Source organism: Ictidomys tridecemlineatus, chromosome 6, assembly GCF_052094955.1.
Source record: "Ictidomys tridecemlineatus isolate mIctTri1 chromosome 6, mIctTri1.hap1, whole genome shotgun sequence".
In the NCBI taxonomy this organism is placed as follows: Eukaryota; Metazoa; Chordata; class Mammalia; order Rodentia; family Sciuridae; genus Ictidomys; species Ictidomys tridecemlineatus.
In genome coordinates this window covers 106694042-106712117 of record NC_135482.1, presented here as the reverse complement: position 1 = coordinate 106712117, position 18076 = coordinate 106694042, and the positions used below count along the sequence as shown (strand labels likewise).

At 47.9% G+C, this 18076-nt stretch overlaps 1 protein-coding gene across 4 annotated transcripts in view; it reads right to left on the bottom strand.

Moving 5' to 3' along the window:
• The window catches only part of Tspan11 (tetraspanin 11), a 73574-nt gene extending 55498 nt beyond the window's left edge, over positions 1-18076 (bottom strand). The window contains exon 1 of one of the 4 annotated variants that reach the window (XM_078015394.1): positions 17634-18076. The gene's annotated coding sequence lies outside the window, so the exon portion shown is untranslated. The remainder of the gene's footprint in view (positions 1-17633) is intronic. The other 3 variants (XM_078015393.1, XM_078015391.1, XM_078015390.1) reach the window with 3 other exon arrangements.

Here is an 18076-nt window from a genome sequence, read left to right as displayed (position 1 = left end):
TATATATAGTACCATATCTAATGGGCTGAGCAGGTAAGGCAGGTGTCTAAGGTCTGGGCTGCCCAAGCCCCGTGAGGGAAACAGACATTTGGGGGCTGGTATGTGAGATTAAATAAACAATGGATCCTTAAACAGAGGATCCATCTGTATCCTTGATTTCCATCTGTACGTAGACATCCTCTGCTGTCTTGCAGGGGATGGGTGGTAGGAGCATTAAACTTACTTAATTAAGTTTGATCCACAAGGTAGGCAAGACTGCTGGTGATCTAAAAAAACATTGTCCCCTTGTGTTAAATGGTGTTGTAGCTGGATACATAGGTACTCAATTTCTCCCTCCAAGATAAAAGATCTGGCTATACAGTAATCCTTGACAATGAAGCATTAGTGAAAAATACACTTCATGCCTGGATCTTAAAGCACTGCTCTGACACATCTCCATCATCTTTCCCCTTCCCAACAGCTGGAACACAGATGTGTCTGAAGCCCATCGACCATGCAGACAACGGTTCTCAAACTCAAGGTGCCTTTGAATCACCTCGAATGCTCTCAAAAGCACAGGGATCTGGTTCCCACCCCTGGAGATTCTGATTCAGGGAGTCTGGGGTGGGGCCTGAACCCCTGAATTTCCAAGTGTCCAGATGCTGCTGCTGCTGCTGCTGCTGGTTTGGGGACCTCATTTTGAGAATGCATGCTGCTTTTGGGATGGAGGAGAAATAGGACAGCAGGAACCTGGATCCTTCCATGCAGCATGGAGCAGAACCGTGCTCACCCTGGACTTCTACATGAGAGAAAAAGAAACTTCTTTATACGTTAAGCCACTGAACTGTTGAGTCTCTGACAAAAGCAGCTCAGTCTTTTCTCTAACTGGATTGTATCTCTGGGAATTAGAGATAATGCCCCTTTCAAAAAAGAAGGAAAAAAAATCCTACTCCAGCTCCACTTCTAGAAGCAACAATTTGGTTCTTAATGATTTAGGACACAGAGCGAGGGTGCAGCGTCAGGTGTAAGATTCCAAGGCGCCATCTCATCATAATGCATGCTAGTTCTCAAACTTCCCACGTGTGCCTCCGTCCCCTGTCCCTCTTAAGTCCTGGCCTGATCTTTCTCCTTCTCTTCACACCGAGGTCTGAAGCTTCAGCCCCTGTCCAGTCGTTCCCCACCCATGGCTGTCTGACTTCCACCCCTTCTCTCGTCCCTAATCACGCCTTGCCCAAGACAAAGGTGGCTTTTCAACCTCCTTCAGCTTCACCTCTGTTGAACATGAAACACTGGTCACGTTTGTTTTTCAGTACTAGGGACAGACCCAAGGCCTCTTGCGGGCTAGAGAAGGGCTCTACCACTGAGCTACACCCCCAGCCCCTGATCACCCCTTCTTTTTGAAGCTCCCTTTCAGGCTTTACTTCACAGTGCCACTATCTCCTGATTCTTCTGGGTCTCCAATGGGCCTTAATCTGAATGCCGTGTTTGAACATGACCCCCAAATCAAAGTTCCTGTGTTAGAAGGTTAATCCCCACTGCAACAGTTGAGATCCTCAATCTCAACCGTGTTGAGAGGTGGAGGCTAACAGGAGGCAATGTGATCACGAGGGCTCTGTCCTCGCCAATGGGTTAATGTCATTACCAGGAGAGGAGGTTTATTTTAAAAGCAAGTTTGGGCCCCTCTTGTTCCTTTGCTCTCTTGCCCTTCTGTCCACTGCCCTGAGATGACCTAGAACAAGGGCCCTTGACAGATGCCAGCACCATGCTCTTGGACTTCTAACTTCCAGAACCACGAGCCAAATAAATTTCTGTTCATTACAAATGACCCAGTTTGTGCTATTCTGTCACAGCAGTATAAAATAGACGAAGACACTGAGTCTCAGAACCGCCAAAGCCTACAGCTTGGTCTTCTCTGCCTGCTCGTCAGTTGGACCCTCCTCTGGGCTCAGCCCTTTAAGCCTGGCTCCCTGCAGGGTAAGGGGGGGAATGAGCCAAGGACCTGATGACCAGGGGCCAGAGAGCTCTAGGCTCCCTCACGTGGTTCCAGGTCCTTAACCTTCAGCATGTCCCAACTGGGTTTCCCCTGCAACCCCCCCCATCCCACGGTCCTCAACTCAGCAAGTGACTCTCCATCCTTTGTCCAGGGCTCATCCCTTTTTCTCAGTCACCAGCTCCCACCAGACCTGTAGTACTTTACCAAGACACGCCCTTCTGCAGCCTCCCGAATCAACGTCATCGAGTCTGCCCAATGGCTACTGCCTCCCTAAGGCCCCCTCCCCAGGTCTGGTCAGTTGTTGGCCCTCTGAGAGGAACTAACTGATGACTCCTTTAATTCACTGAACACCTGAGGCCTCATATGTGGCACACAGTGTCCTAGGAGCTGGAGATTAAAAATAAAGAGGGAGAGAAGAATGAATGAAACAGTCCCTAACCTTAAAGAGGTCAAGGCTGGGGAGACAGATCAACATCACTTTCACACAATGTATGAAGTTCAAGGAGAAAAATAAAGATGCTTATAGGAGTGTTGAAGAGGGAACTATGGACAAGAGTTAGAGAGGATGAGCAGGAATTGGCACAACAGCTAACGAGAAAGGTATAGACCGGACTCCAGAGCTTGGATTTTACTTTATAAGCAATGGGAGACCCCGAGACCTTCTGACCCAGGGCATCAGAATTAGAGTCCGCAGTTATAAGGTTAAATGAAATAATGCTAATGGTTTAGCAGGTTATGGCACCAGATACTGGGACTGGGGATTGAGCACTCATTTAGATGAATTCTAAAAATACACCCAGGAGCCCAGTTATCTGATGTGAGAATCAGGCGCGTGTTAATTGATTCCTGTGGCTCTGTTCGACACGGCAGGGACCGTGTTCTCTAGGACCATCAAATCTAGCCCAGGTACTGTCAGTCCCCCGTAACTGTTCCTGAGGCTGCCTGACCACCGGAGTGGACCCAGGTAAGAGAGCAGAGGGCTGATGTGAGAAGTGAAACCCCAGGAAGAAGGACCACTGTCTCAGAACTAGGAGCTCACAGGGATTTCATCTTGACACACCAGTTCTCAGTAGCGCCCTTCAAAAAGCTCGGCACATTGCAGATATACTCAGCACTCCTTCTAACACCAGGCTGATTCTAAGAAGGAATAGAGTCTAGGCTTTTTCCCTACGCTCAGAGAAGATCTATATCACAATCTCCCTGACCCTCTTGAATGAACACATCTATGATTTCCTCAAGGAAAAAGCTGCTTTTTTCTTTGCCCTGGTGGGGACACACAAGAGGGTCCTGTTCCCATGGGAGCTTCTGGCTCATTACCCAGGGGGTGGGCTGGTGCTTGGCAGGGGAATTTGGCTGGGGACAGCCTGTGTTGCTGGAGAGGGCCCCTTGGGTGAGGGAAGTCCTCGCTTCCCATCCCACGGTTACCCCAAAAAGGAGACTTGCCAAAGAGATGTGGTGGATGTCCCCTGACAGGTGCATGGGGCATCCGTGAAGGCAGCAGTGCATGGTGGGGTGGGGTTTGGGGAGGTCAAGCAGAGGTCAGGGTGTTGGCAGGCATCTAGATTCAGGAGATCGCTCAGTTTGGCCAAGTCAGTGTCTGTCTTGGGGCCTTAGTTTCTTTACCTGTACGATGAGACGGTTGGTACTCTGGCTGTATGCTTTTTCAAAGTTTTATGTCGCCCTCAGTCATTACAATGTTAGATAAAGCAGAGCTTCTCTGGTGGAAGGGGCGTGTGAAGTCTCTCTTCTCTATTTAAGTCCCTCTGATCACTGTCTTCCTCTCCCACCCACCCTAAAGCTGAGATAAAACAAACACACAGAAAACCAACCCGCTCTACCACTCGGAGATCCATGTGTAGACATCAGCTTTTTTATTCTACAATTGGATATCATCACCCCACGCTTGCCCATGGTCAAAATGACCCAGGGAAGAGCTGGGACTCTGTTCCAGACCCACAAAGTATTTTTAGAACCCAAAGCGACCTCTGAGGTCATCTGAGAAGCCCTTCATTTTATAGGCACTTAGTCTTTGGCTGACCCCCACCTGGCCCCGACCCCACTTCACGTTTTCTTTTCCTTTTTATTCTGACAAAATACACACAACATTAAATTTGCCACTGGAACCGTTTTCAAGTGTGCAATTAAGTGGCATCAAGTACGTTCATAATGTTGTGCAACTGTCGCCATGTCCGGTTCCAAAAATTCTCATCACCCCCGAGGGAAACCTCATGAAGCAGTCCTACCTCACTCCTCTCCCCCCAGCTTCTAGAAACCACTAACCTGCTTTCAATCTCTGTAGATTTTCCTAGTCTTAATATATCAATGGAATCATGCAATCTATGATCTTTCGTGTCTGGCTTCTCTCACTTAACACGTTTTCAAGGCTCATTCACATCTGTGGCATGTAGGGGTACTTCACTCCTTTCCACAGCTGGGGAGCATCCTGTTGCACGCACATGCCACTCTTTGCTCATCCATTCATCTCTTGATGGGCATTTGGGTTGTTTCTACCCTTGGCTCTTGTGGAACAGAGCTGCCAAGAACAGTACAAGTTCACGTACAGGTTTGGACGCCTGTTTTTAACTCCTTTGGGTGATACTCCAGAGTGGAATTGCTAGGTCATATAGTAACTCTATGTTTAATTTACTGAGCCAAACTGTATCCCATAGGTTCATCCCATTTGTTGAGTATGGTTTCTGCCCTGGCCGAGTGGGTCCCCCCATCAGGCAGTGGCAGGAGATCTTGCGAGCTGGGCAATGGAGCCAGTGAGTTTCTTTCCTCCAGGCTGTAGCTTGCTAGTTACTTCATAAATGGGAATAATAATAATAGCATCTGGGTAGTTCTCACAGTAATTAAGAGGTAAACCCTCTTGGGATCCCCCTAAACATATGAGGAAACCTACTCAAGGGCATGCAGCACTGTCTGAAATGGAAACCCACCCTCTGACCCATTCTGTGCACTGCTCAGGAGGAGCCTGGCTTGGAGACAGTCTGCCCAGGCTCCTGGTGCTGCCTCCCAGGAACACGTCCTTGTTTGGATGCTGAGGGTGGGCTGTTTTCCAGTTTCTGTCATTGCATTAGGCTTCTCTGATGGAGCCCAGCTCTCATTTGATGCGGAGAACTACCTCTGCCCAGGAAGCTTCTGGCACAGCCAGCCCTGCTCTGCATCCTCAGCTTGGGCGCTGGTGACACTGGGTGAGGAATTGATCCTAGCTCACTTCCTTCTTATCAAGGCAACTTCTGGACATCTAGACTCATGCTACTGTCATGGCTTTCTGGACCCCATACTCAGTCCAGCCACTCTGAGTCTGGACCTGCTGTTTGAGCCTTGGGATCTGACTTCATGTCACCATGACCAGGCAGACCCCACTGACAGTTACAGGTAGGTCCAGAGCAGGATGCCCTTTCCACTTGGTTCTGCTGTACCCCTGCAGGTGAAGAGTCAGGACAGGAGCATCAGAAGCAGTTCTGCCCTGCTGTCCACCCTCAGCGGGTGCTACTGCCTTGCGGAAATCCAAGAGGGGCAAAAGGGCTCAGTGACTGTGACCCTGAGAGCCAACATCCATACTCCCCCAGGAAGCCAGGCCTAAACAGATGACACTTCATGCCCAGGGGCCTTCCCAGGTTTGGGTTTAGAGTCAGACTGGGGCTTGAGTACACAGGGCATCTCTGCTTGTGGAGGTCAGAAGAGGCATAAGATATGGCTCCTAGGAGCAACTCTAGAACATGTGGGAGCCACTCCAGATTCCAAATCAATGATGTCACAGCTCTTAGACTCCATACGAACTAAGGGCTTACCACCAGACTTGACTCAGGGTCCACAACAACTTTGCTGCTGCCAAGGTCAGGATCCTAGAAGCCACCCTCTTCCCAGCTCCATGGCTAAGCCACTATTTGAATGACCTGGATTCCTGAGAGTTGGGTAGGAAATGTCACTGGTTGGAGACTGCAGAGGACATCTATCAGCTGCAGGGAAGAATTTCTCCTGTATGGTGAGCTTACATGTAGCTTTCCCTCCTCCTCCATCCTGCTCATTAACATGAGCCTGGTTCTCTGATATTTGGTTGGGGGGTCACATACATGGAGGGTAAATTAATGTCATCCTCGCTGGCTGCTAGAACTTCAGTTGTTCATCTAACCTACTTGAGCCAATGTCCTTCTCTGCCCAGCAGGGATAAGAGGGTGAGGGTCACCCAGACACCATGGCCCAAGCCTGTACCTGAATTCCTGCTATATACCTGCCCCTTCCCATGGCAGCAGCAGCAAGAGGGATGATGGCAGTTTGTAGTTCTGTGGCTCTGGTAGGGACGAGCCAGGCTGGAGGAGGGTTTGCACTGGAGTGGAGGGAGGGGCTTTCCCTGCAAAGCCCTCATTATGGTGCACATCATTTCATGCTTAAGGATAGGCACACCTTGCCCGCTGGGATCAGGGAGGCATAGATACTCCCTTCTAGGTGGTGGGTAATGAAAAAAAAAGAAAGAAAAAGCAGTGTCCAAATGACATAAAAACTCATTTCCTTTCCAAGACAGCAGGATTTGTACAATTTCTCATTTGCTTTCAAAATAGTGCCTGTCTTCTCTTTGGAACAAGATACCATGGCTTAGCTGTAAGCCTAAAAGACCTTTCCTTCCCTAGAACTTGGTAACTTGGGGGGCCCTGGAAATTGTGTAAAAAGATTTTACCAGTGATGTGCTAGGGTTTCATAGGTGGGATTCTTAGGTTTGTGACTCCTTCACTCTGATGGTAAAAACATCTGTTTTGGGGTAGCCACAAATAAATCTTGGACTATCAACTCCCAAGAGAAAGGCCATAATCTGGGGGTTGAAGGCCCAGTGGGCCCAGGGATGCTACCAGAGGTGGAGGCAGAGCTGGAGCCACATGCCCCACATGTCCAGAAGCCCGGCTTGTCTTGCAGTCTGCCCCACCACAAGGACTGATCAGTCCGTGTGCCTGTGTGTGCCAAGGCGAGGGAGAGAACACTCATGCATTCACATTTAAATTCCAATGTTCACTTTGGGACTTGGATGTAAATCTGTTAGGTCTTAAGTCTAGAAGGTGATGTGATTCATTGCAGAAAGCCTGGAAGCTGTTAAACTCCCTGATAAATAAGTCATGTTTCTTCATTTCAGGTCAATGAACACATATTTTTTAGCGACTTAATAACCCTTTTGCAAAGCATGAGAATCTTCTCACAGGTGGGCTAAAGCATATAAGATGCCTGTCTTTTAAAAAGATATCTGAGCTTTTGGGACAAGGAAATCTTATACTCACATGGCAACTAGCCAACAACCCCCACACTGCTACACTATTTCTGTCAAAAGAAGAGGAAGAACGTTAGTTCTATGAGTCCATCCTTCCTTCTTTCCTTCCTTTCTTTCTTTTCTCTTATTTTTTTTTCTTTTTTGGTCGCAGGGATTGAACCCAGGGCTGCTTAATCACTGAGCCACATCCCCAGCCCTTTTTTTATTTTTTATTTTGAGACAGGTTCTCACTAAGTTGCTCAGGGCCCTGCCAGGTTGGCTGAGGCTGGCTTTGAACTTGCAATCTTCCTGCCTCCGCTTCCTGAGCCTCTGGGATTATATATATGCACCACGGTGCCAGGCTGGTTCCATGAGTTTTGGAGGGAGGATGTTAAAGAAATGATTTGGCTTCAGAACACCCTATGTATGGCCCAAATTGGTTTCCTAATCCTGTACTAATCGCCTCATTACTGCCATTATCACTAGCCATTGTTTCCAAGGTTTGGAAAGCCCTCTGCATGTCCCAGTTGGAGAAAGAACCTTAGAAATCAGTCCATACCCATATTTTGGCTAAAGAAATCCTGAAGGTGGAAGCTGTTTCTGCCTTCTCAAGTTGATCACATCAGAGGCGACCTGGGATTTGAACACGCATCTCTGGTTCTCAGTCCAGTGCTACTGGTGTGGAGGGACTTCATACTCCACAGTGCTGCCCACAACCATCCTGGATTCTAATTTCCCACTGCCTCTGTTGTAAGCCAAGTGCTAGGACATCAGGAGCTATGAATGTACAGTGCTTTGGACACGTGAAGACCTCTTAAGATCTCATTATTAAAGGGAAAGGTAGTATTGTTTAACCAGGGGTGCTTTACCACTGAGCTACATTCCTAACCCTTTTTATTATGAGACAGAATCTAAGTTTCTTAGGGCCTTGCTAAGTTGCTGAGGCTGGTCTTCAACTTATGATCCTCCTGCCTTAGCCTCCTGAGTTGCTGGGATTGCAAGCATGTGCCATTGCACGTGGCTCAAGATGGAATCTTTATCTCTGGCTGTTCCATGTGCCTCTGGTCCTTGAATTCTTTCTAAGAAGGGCACACCAGCAATCCGAAAGAAGCAATTCAAAACTTTGTATGGTCCTCAACTTTTTATAGTCACAACTATAAAATGGGGATGATAACACTGACTTTGTAGGGCTGTGACAACTATATGCTAAAACCTCATGCAGTGCCTGGGACACTGTAGACATTCAACAGCTTCTTATTCTTATTATATTCTTATTAATGCTCCACCTCTCCTCTACCGTGTTGGAGGGCAGGAAATTAGGAAGAAGTATCCCGTGGGAATCTGTCCTTCCCCAAGTGGGAGGACAGAATTCCTCCATCAGCTGTGAGGTGAAAGCTAACAGTCCAACTCCACTTCCCAGCCATGTATAATATCTGTTTAAATTATTTCAATGTAGTTCAGAAGTTGCATGTAAATCCCTATATTTGCCCAAAGTGGTACTTCTAATCAGTTAATGCAGTTAATATATTAAAAGATTAAGATATATGTGGCAATGAAAATAGAGCCCAAAGTTAAAATTATTCTAAATGACTGTTTTGGGGAAGGAATTCATTATAGCTGTGGTTGGTGGTGTTACTTTGTCCCAAGTTCTGGTTCCGGCAGCCTGCGTCACCTCCCAGGGCCCCAGTTACGTGTAAGACAACAGTCTCAGTAATCTCCAGGTATAGACCTGAGGCCTTGAACTTTCACTTCCTTCCTCTCCTTCAGACTGACCCATCTGTGGGTGTGTCTTCACCAACTGGTTTAGGTTTGAAAGACCAAGCCTCTGAATAGTGTTCTTGGACTTGACTGTGTATCAGATCGCTGAGGCTGGGGTGGGGCCCGAGATTTTTCTGTTTTACTTTTTCTTTCCTCTTACCTTCCTCCTCCTCTCCTTCTTCCCTCTTTCTCTCCTTTTCTTTCTTTCTTCCCACCTTCCATTCTCTTCCCTTCCTCACCCTCCTGCCCTTCCTGCCTTTCACAGTATTAAACATGTCTGACAAGCTGGGCAATGAGGATGCTGCTGGTCCCCAGTCTCACACTGGGGACCGCAGCCTCAGGGCAGTGCCATTCAACATTAGATGCACTCTGGAACCTCTGAGAATTGAAAACAACCCAATTCCCTGGCTGCGCCCCACGTGAGTCAAATTATGATCTCAGAAGGTGATACCCAGAGAGGCCATCTTGACTCTTCTGTGCTATCATCCCAGGCTGAGCTGGATAGATTAGAAGTCAGAAAACCTTTTTTTTTTTTTTCTTTTTTGTAAAGGACTAGTTAATATAGGATTTGGGGGCCACCTACATCCTCTGCTACATTTTCTTTAGTTTCTTTCAGTCTTTTAAATATGCAAAACTCATTTTCAGCTTGCAGGTTGTCAGAACGTAGTGCACAGACCCCTGGGGAACTTATATCAACCAGCCATGCATCTACCCATTTAATGATAGAAACAGCTACTCAAAACTAGCAGGTTTTACACAATAAATTAAAACCAAGGTAGAATGTGGACCAACTAAAGGAATCAGAAGGACAGTGTCAATGTGGCTTCTCCTTGACAAATTTTTACCGTTATGATCTGTCACTGCTCTTTCTAACTTGATCTTTCTACATTAAAAGGAGAGAAGTGTTTACTTTCATCTCTTGCTCTCTTCCCCGTTTTCTATACTAGTACTCGCTTCCCAGAACTTGCTTGGAACTTGAGGTTTCCAGCCGAGTTAAAAGCCTTAGCTACCTGTTCAGAGGAGTCAGAAGGTGCTAACTGCCCCCTTAATCTCTCCCTTCTCTCCCAGTGCTGCTGGATCTCACTTCCTGTCTCCCCTTTTCTTCTCAGACAGAGGAGTTCCTATCTTCTGGAAGATGTGGCTGCCCTCGGCCTCTGTGTGCAAAAAGTACCCTCAAATGTGGAGGGCACTTTCACATGCCCTCTTCCCTGTGTCTGTCTTCTCTCTAACCCAAAGAACATTCCTTTGATAACTGTTATGGTTTGGATCTAGGAATCAGTAAAAGTCATGTCAAAAGCTCACGTGTTAGGAAATGCACACGTTCAGAGGGGAAAAGACTGGATTATGAGAAGTGTAACCTCATCAGTGGATTGATTCAGTTAATGGATTAATAACGTGAATGGACTATTGGGTGGTACCTGTAGGCAGGTGAGGCTGGCTAGAGGAGATGGGTCACTGAGGGCATGCTCTTGGGCACTATGTCTTGTCCCTGGCTCCTCTCTGTCTCTCTCTGCTTCCTGGCTGCCATAAGCTGAATAGCTTTCCTCTGCCACACCCTTCCGCCGTGATGCTCTGCCTCACTGGGGCTCACAGCAACAGAGTCGGCTGACCATTGCCTGAAACTCTGAGCCCCAGTAAACTTTTCCTCCTTTACCCTATTGCCGGAAATCTTGGCCACAAGCAATAAGAAGCTGACTAACACAATAACTAAATCACTCTCTCTCTCATCCCCATTTTCTGCTCAGCTTTGATATAAAAATGATCAGGGCTGGCTAGGACAGCGTGGGAACATCTTTGAACAGGCCTAAGGACTCTTGGAAGATTTTTGCTTTTCAATCTGTCGCAAACCTCAGACAAAATGGACAATGATCATCTCCGTTCCTACCCTTTGTTCTTTTCTTCTGAATCTTTTAAACAGACTAGAAACAACCCATGCTATTTTTCCAATATATAAATGATGGAATCAGAGGAGTGGAAACCCAGGGGAAGAAATGGAAGTTTCCATTGTCTTACAAAGATATAAACAACTAACTGGAATCCCGGGGTTCTAACACACCGACAGGATTTGTTCTGCCCTGACTGGGTCGCCATTCAAAAATGTAGCCAAACAGGGAGGCCACAGGTTGAAGCCACGTAGTCTTCATGGCTCAGAGGACCTCAAGTTCAGGAGGGTCCTGAAGCTTGGTTTTAATGCTCTGCCCATTGGCATTTTGAAATAATTTTAACTTTGAATTGTGTTTTATAAGTAAAGTCCAGTGGACCAGTGGGATATATATGTGAGCAGAGGAGATATTCTCCATATAGGCGTCCACTTTTCTATGCTGTTCCATTTGCATATAGTTTCATGCTCCCCTTAAACACAGGATTCCATGGAATCCATGATGCACAGAAACTCAGAGAGTCTCTAAGCAAGTACTGGAGCCTGGGGGTGGAGCGCAGTGGTAGAGTGCTTGCCTAGCATATGCGAGGCCCTGAGTTCTATTCCCTACATCTGCAAACAAACAAAAAAAGCTAGTTCTAGGTAAGATGTTTCATCTGTGACAGAGTAAATGGGTCATGACAGCCCTGAGAAGCCATAGTCTACATTGGAAGCAGAGCTCGGTTCAAATGCAAAAGGCAAGTTACGCATTCTGAGAAACAGCTGATGATAGCCTGTCCTTTATTATGTGTGTTACTTCCTGCATTAGCCAACTACTGGCACCGAAAATGCAGCTGACATAGAAGGAAAGAAAAGGCAGGCTGGTGGAGAGGTCCACAGTTCCTTTTTTCCCTTCCCCCTTCCTTCTCATTAGCTGAAGGCAGAGTGCTGATGGAATATGTGTGTAGCAGGAAGGGAACCAAAAGCAGCCAAGTTAGTTTCATGCATTGTTTCTGGTAACGATCATGAAATATGAATTGTGTAATTTTGGTGATTCCACATATGAGTTAAATGCTTCTGTATTTGCCTTTGAAGCTGGAATTTCACCATATAAAGTAAAAGTCATGTTAATAATTTAAAATCTTAATTTTTCTTTACCTAGAATGCTATTAAACATTAGCAGATAAAAGCAGTGTGTCAAGTCAAGAGAGACCAGGGAAGAAAGGAAAAGGCTTTATTTTTCAGTACTTTTATTTGTATCTCCTCTTGATTTTTGAAGTAGATTGTTTGGGTTGTTTCTAGTCATTTTTTTTTTTTTTATGCTGTACTGGGTCTGCAAATTATGTAGCTGGCTCTGGTAAAGGAACTTTCCTAAGACACAATCTCAGTGATGACTGATGAGCTCCTTCAGTGAGAATTTATTGAATGCATACTGTGTGCCAAGCTTTGTGTGAGTTGTTAGGGATAAAAACTTCACAAATATAATTCTATCCTCAAGTAGTGGCGATGAATGTTCTTCTAAAAACCAGGACAGCCGTCTCCAAATGTCAGAAGTCTAGTGGCTATCTATAAAAGGCAGAATCTCAATTTCTTTCTTGAGAGTTAAATCTCTTTATAATATTTCAGGAATACTTATAGAAACTTGGACCTTTAGCCAGGCAGAGTGGTGCATATCTGTAATCCTAGCTCCTCAGGAGGCTGAGCCAAGAGAACCCCAAGTTTGAGGCCAGCCTGGGCAACCAAAGCGAGACCTTGTCTCAAAATAAAAAATTAAAAAAGGGCTGGGAATGCATCTCAGTAGTAAAGCACCCCTGGATTCAATCCCCAGTACATGAAAGAAAGAAGGAAGGAAGGAAGGAAGGAAGGAAGGAAGGAAGGAAGGAAGGAAGGAAGAAAAGAAGGAAGGAAGGAAGGAAGGAAGGAAGGAAGGAAGGAAGGAAGGAAGGAAAAAAAGAAAGAAAGAAAAAGAGAAACTTGGATCTTTACTGGCCAGGGAGGCTTGATAGTCTACTACCATACCAGCGACACAATTAAATAGAATGATTTCATTTTTTTTGCTTGTTTTCGCCATGTGTTCCCAATTTCAGACAAAATGGACAACATGGCCCACTTCTGTCCTTTGTTCTTTTTTTTCCTTCTGAGCCTTTTAAACACACTAGAATCTGTTAGTAAATGATATGAAGCAGAAAGGTGGACTGTGGAGAGTAAATTCAGTGGTTTTTTTTTATTATTTTGCTTAAGATAAGCAAAAATTTCATGAGTGTTGATGTGATGTTGGCAGGAAAACCTCTTTCAAAACATGAAATCCATATGAGAGAGAGAGGGTGGGGGAAGAGAGAGGGAATCCCTGAGTTGGGATGAGATTGAACCACTGAGGGGTGGTCCCACATCCTCACCAAAGAGGGACCCCTACTCGACCATCAAAGCTATTTTCCGTAATCTTTCCTGAACCTCTGTAAAGTCTCTGATTCTTGGTATTTTATAGCAAGGACCCTGAAGCCTTTCAGTAAGGCCATCTGCTTACTTAGGGGACAGTGAAAAGTCAGAGCCAGGCCAACTGCTGCTGCATCCCCCCGAAGCCCTGCCAGGTATGTGGAGAGAGGGCATGCCCAGTTGGAAAGGGACCTGAAGGGAGACAAGGGGTGCTTGGCTGGCCTGGGCGTCCAGCAGGAGGCCACAGGCTCCCTGAGGACTGACAGGGGAGATTGACACAATGGAGAGCAGTCTCCTCCTCAGCACCATCCCTTTTTCAAGCTGTTCCAGGGTGTCAGTGTCATACTTCGGGGCTTGTCGCCCCTCTGCTGAGTGGAGCTTTCCGGGCTGAACCCAGGCATTTACACACCCCGCCAAGAGTTAGAGATCATTTCCTCGATTTACAATGAGGAAACTGAAGCTTAGCAGGTCACATACCACATGGAAGGTCACATGGAGAGGAAGGGGCAGAGTCAGGATGCAAGCTGGGGCTGAGGGCGCCCAGTGCAGGCCTCCATGTGGGCTCTGCTGGCTGGCTGCTTGCTTTCTTGGCCTGCACCCGCCCTTTGCTTCTCTGAGCTCCAGCTGTGGCTTGGGTGTGTGCCATGCAGTCTGCACTCTGCTGTGTTCTCATCTCTTCCTGGGATTGAGTTTAATTTCAACAATTAGAGCTTGGAGGGCAGGCGCTGGGTCCTAGGAATTATTTCTCAGGAACCTGGAAGTTCAAGGCTCACTGCAGGCACTCAGTGAATACCTGCACATTGTATATGGTCAGCCCGCTGCCCAACTCTGTCTGCACTGTGGTGTGCTCTCTTGTAAGTCTAAATCGTTTGAACCTGGGAACCTACAAGAGTCAACCAGAGCAGAGACAGGGGCAAGAAGCACAGGCAGTTGGGCACAGAGACATATAACTGTGATCCCAGTGGCTCGGGAGGCTGAGGCAGGAAGATTTTTTGCAAGTTCAAAACCAGCCTCAGCAACTTAGCAAGGCCCTAAGCAACTTAGTGAGACCCTGTTTTTAAGTAAAATATAAAAAGGGCTGGGGATGTGGCTCAGTGGTTACATGCCCCTGGGTTCAATCCTCAGTACAAAAACCAAACAAAAACCAAACCACAACAACAACAAAAAAAAAACAAGACTCTGAGGAATTTACAGAAGAGTCCAGATCTCTACTTCTGTCATGTCAACCCATCTATAGCAAACTAAGTGAAATAATGAAACCTTTTTCTCCCTTGTGGGGATGGTAATTCCAACTCCTCTGACGGGGTTAAGGAAAAGCAGTGCTAACCCTATATACATTGGCCAAAAACTCGGGCATAGGTTAGACCCAGCAGTTATGCTTCCATTTGCAACTGTATTTATAGAAAGAGAGACTGTCTTACATAGAGGTCAACTTGGAAATGTCTAAAGTGTGGCTGCTGTAAGTACAGGTCAGGGCTATTTCATGGAGTGGGGCTCCCTTCTATGCTCAGTAATCTCTGAGAAAATGCTTCTATTCCATCACCAACTCCTCAGGAAAATGATGGGCATACTCTGAGGACAAGGCACATCTGGCAGTCTGCCTGGGAACACACCCAAGGAAGACAATGGCAGATACAGTCACCCTAAGTAGGTAGCTCTCAAATAACCATGTGTGGCTTATCCACCTTGTGCACATCCAGCGTTTCCTGATTGTCTAGTGTCTGTCTGACACGTGGACCAGAGTTCCTACATGCTGTTATATGCAAAAGCATTTTGATATTGACCTTGACCAAAAATTCAGAATATGAAATCAGTTGCATACAACTATAGGATGAATTCTATGACCAAGCAGAAATGATTTGTGGAATAACTACTTTGGGCATCAGAATCGCTGTTCTTCATGGAGGGCCAAGAAGGTATTATTTCCAGTTGAAGTACTATCATTTCAGATTAGGGCTGAAACGATGCCTGTGGGTCTTGTGGTGCAGTGATTTTCTAGTTTGGTCTTAGTAGGAGAACACTTTTGTCAAAGGAAATCCTCCCCAGAAGCCAACACGTAACTTGGACGAACTGTGAACCCTTGGTGCCCTGCCTGTGGGGCTTGCTCTTCCACTTGAAATTCTTCGGAGCATGATTGGGAAAGCACGAAGGCATCTCCCTTATCGACTTAAGTCACTCTCTCCCTTGCACAACAGTAGTTTTTGAGCCCCTCTTTGAACTAGGTGATGGGGAGCCAGCAGGATTCAGGATAAAGGTGGTCCCTGCTTTCACTCAGCTCACACTGTGTGGGATAGAGCAAAGCCAAGTTCAGAAGACAGTCAGTGCTCTGAAGAGAACAGATCAGGATGCTGTGATCTAGCTTTAGGTAGAGCAGTGGTCAGGAAAAGCTTCAAGGGAACACTCAGGAGCTGAGATCAGAAAGATAATCTTGGAGATGTCCTGATTTTGACCAATGAGGAAGCAGACCCAAAGAGGTGAAGGGACTTTCCCCAGGACACAGTGGGCAGGGAGCCCAGCCAGCACTGGACCTGGGGTTTCCAGGACCCTGTGCCCAGGGCTTTTCCTTCCATAAACGTTGACTAAACACTATTCCATGCAAAAAGCTCTCTGGGATAGGTGACATTCATGGTGGACAAGCCATCCAACCATGTCCTGGTGTTGGGGGTGCTGCCTATGTGTTAATATCCTTCTGCCTCTCCTCAGCTGGGACGGGCACTGGCCCTGGATCTAAAGTCTCTGTACCCTAAAAGACTGAACCCTGACATTGACATCTGGACCCATGCATGACCTTGGTTGAGAAAGCTGCTGTTCTCCTGTCTCCCAGGCTGCAAACTGTGGGGAGTGCTTCATTTGGTGAGTGAAAGATAAAAGCAAGATGAAGAGTGTAAAGTCCCCTGGGTTCATGTAGAAAGTCAAGGTGCTGGGAGCAACTGGAAGGTTTTCCTCTAGTGCTGCAGATGGCATTTGCACAAAAACTACAGGAAACCACACAGGCTTGCACATAGTTTCCACAACAAAAGTACAAAAAAGGGCTCTAGGCAGACACTACTGTTATGCTGAAGCAAGATGCAAATGGATCCCTCCACCACCCACAGACCAAACAACTCCAGACCACCAAAGGACTCCCCAAAGCACCAACTTGGCATCTGGGAACCCAGCAGTGCCCCTCATCCTAGGAGCCTTACTATGGCCAAATCACTTTCTCAGGCCCTGCTAATGTGTGACTCTGGCTGCCTTGGAGATAGGAAGGACGGTGATTATTGGTCCCCACTCTACAAAGCAACGGAGCCCCAGAGACCTGTCTAGGGAACAGTGCTATGATGTAGGGATGAACACTAAGATCTGATTCAAACCTAGGTCTCCAGACTCCAACGGCTGCTTTTCATTACAATCCAGCTGCCCACTAATTAAACACAGGCCTGCCTAATACCACCCTCATTCTCCCCGCCATCCCTCGGCTTCCACCCTATATCCTCTAGTGTATGCTTAGGAGTTTTCCAGAAGCTGCTCCCTTCTTCCCACATCTCCCTTCCCCAGTAGGTGCCATGTGCTAGAGTCCTCTGGACACTTTTTCCTGCGCTGGCAGCAGTCTAGACCCAAGTTAAGATGCTTTCCTGCCCACCCCAACTGGGCCCTCCTTCCTTTCTTATTTTCCAGCCAATTCACACATGTGAACCCTGCACATACTGTGGGTGAAAACCACACATCTCAGAGCGTTCTCTGCTCTTCCTTCTTTCCATAGAGCCACCCAGTTGCAGGCAGGAGGATGGGCATGCACACCCAGGTGACAGGACCTGCAGAGCCATGCACCCACAAATACACAGGCATGCCCAGGAAGGGAGACAGACTGCTGAGAACAACCCTGTGTCTGTGCCAGACCCAGCAGCTGCCAGCATTTAGCAGACCCTGTTTTGCCTGGGGTACTGCAGCCAAGGACTGTACACTTCTAGCTAAGATGACTCTGGGCCTGTCACCTCAGCTAACACAGAAGAGGCAGCTACTGTCATTAAGAGTGGACAAAGAGAGTGACATTTTGAGGAGGGACAGTCATGCACGGGGAACCCTGGACTACACAAGGCCCTCGGAGGCCCAGGCTTCCCCCTAAAGACAAGTGCAGAAAGGCAGACTCGGAGCCCAGATATGGTCCCCAGTGCTGCGCACCCCTACAGACACCAATGTGGGCACGCATCCACCGTGAGTGACCGGAGAATTCCTGCCCTCTTTTCTCATCCACAGCCACCTTAAACCCTTGCCGCCAGCCCCCACCCTGGTGCCTGCAGCGGTCCCGCTCTGGAGCCACAGGGGCGCCTCTCCAGGGTACCCCCTCCCCAGCCCCTGCAGGGCGCGCTTCTCCAGCGGCCACCTGCACTTACCAGGCCCCAAGGCGCAGGGTTCTCAACGCCGCGAGGGAGCGCGAGCCTACGGGGACCAAGAGCACGGGTGCCAGCGCCCGCCCGCCCACCGCCCGTCGGCTCCGCGCTCCTTCCCTGCCACCTGGAGCCGGCTGCGTGCGGGTCCCCGCTCTGCCCTGTGCTCCGCGCCGCTGCCTGCAGCTCCTCACCTCGCTCGGCTCTGCTCCCAGGCGCCCCTCTCTCCTCCACTGGCCGGCGGGACGCGCCCAGAACCCGGGGGGCGGGGGCCTCTCTTTGTTCGGGAGTTTGCCTTTCTACATTCAGAGCACACAGAGCAACCGAGTGGGATCAGGGGCAGCTGTGCTGTTGCCTGGGGGAAGCTTACGGGGTGGGTGTGGGGCAGGGGGAAGAGATTGGGGGTGTGTGTGCAAGTCTCCCTGCCCCCGCAGCCCCCACCCTGCTCC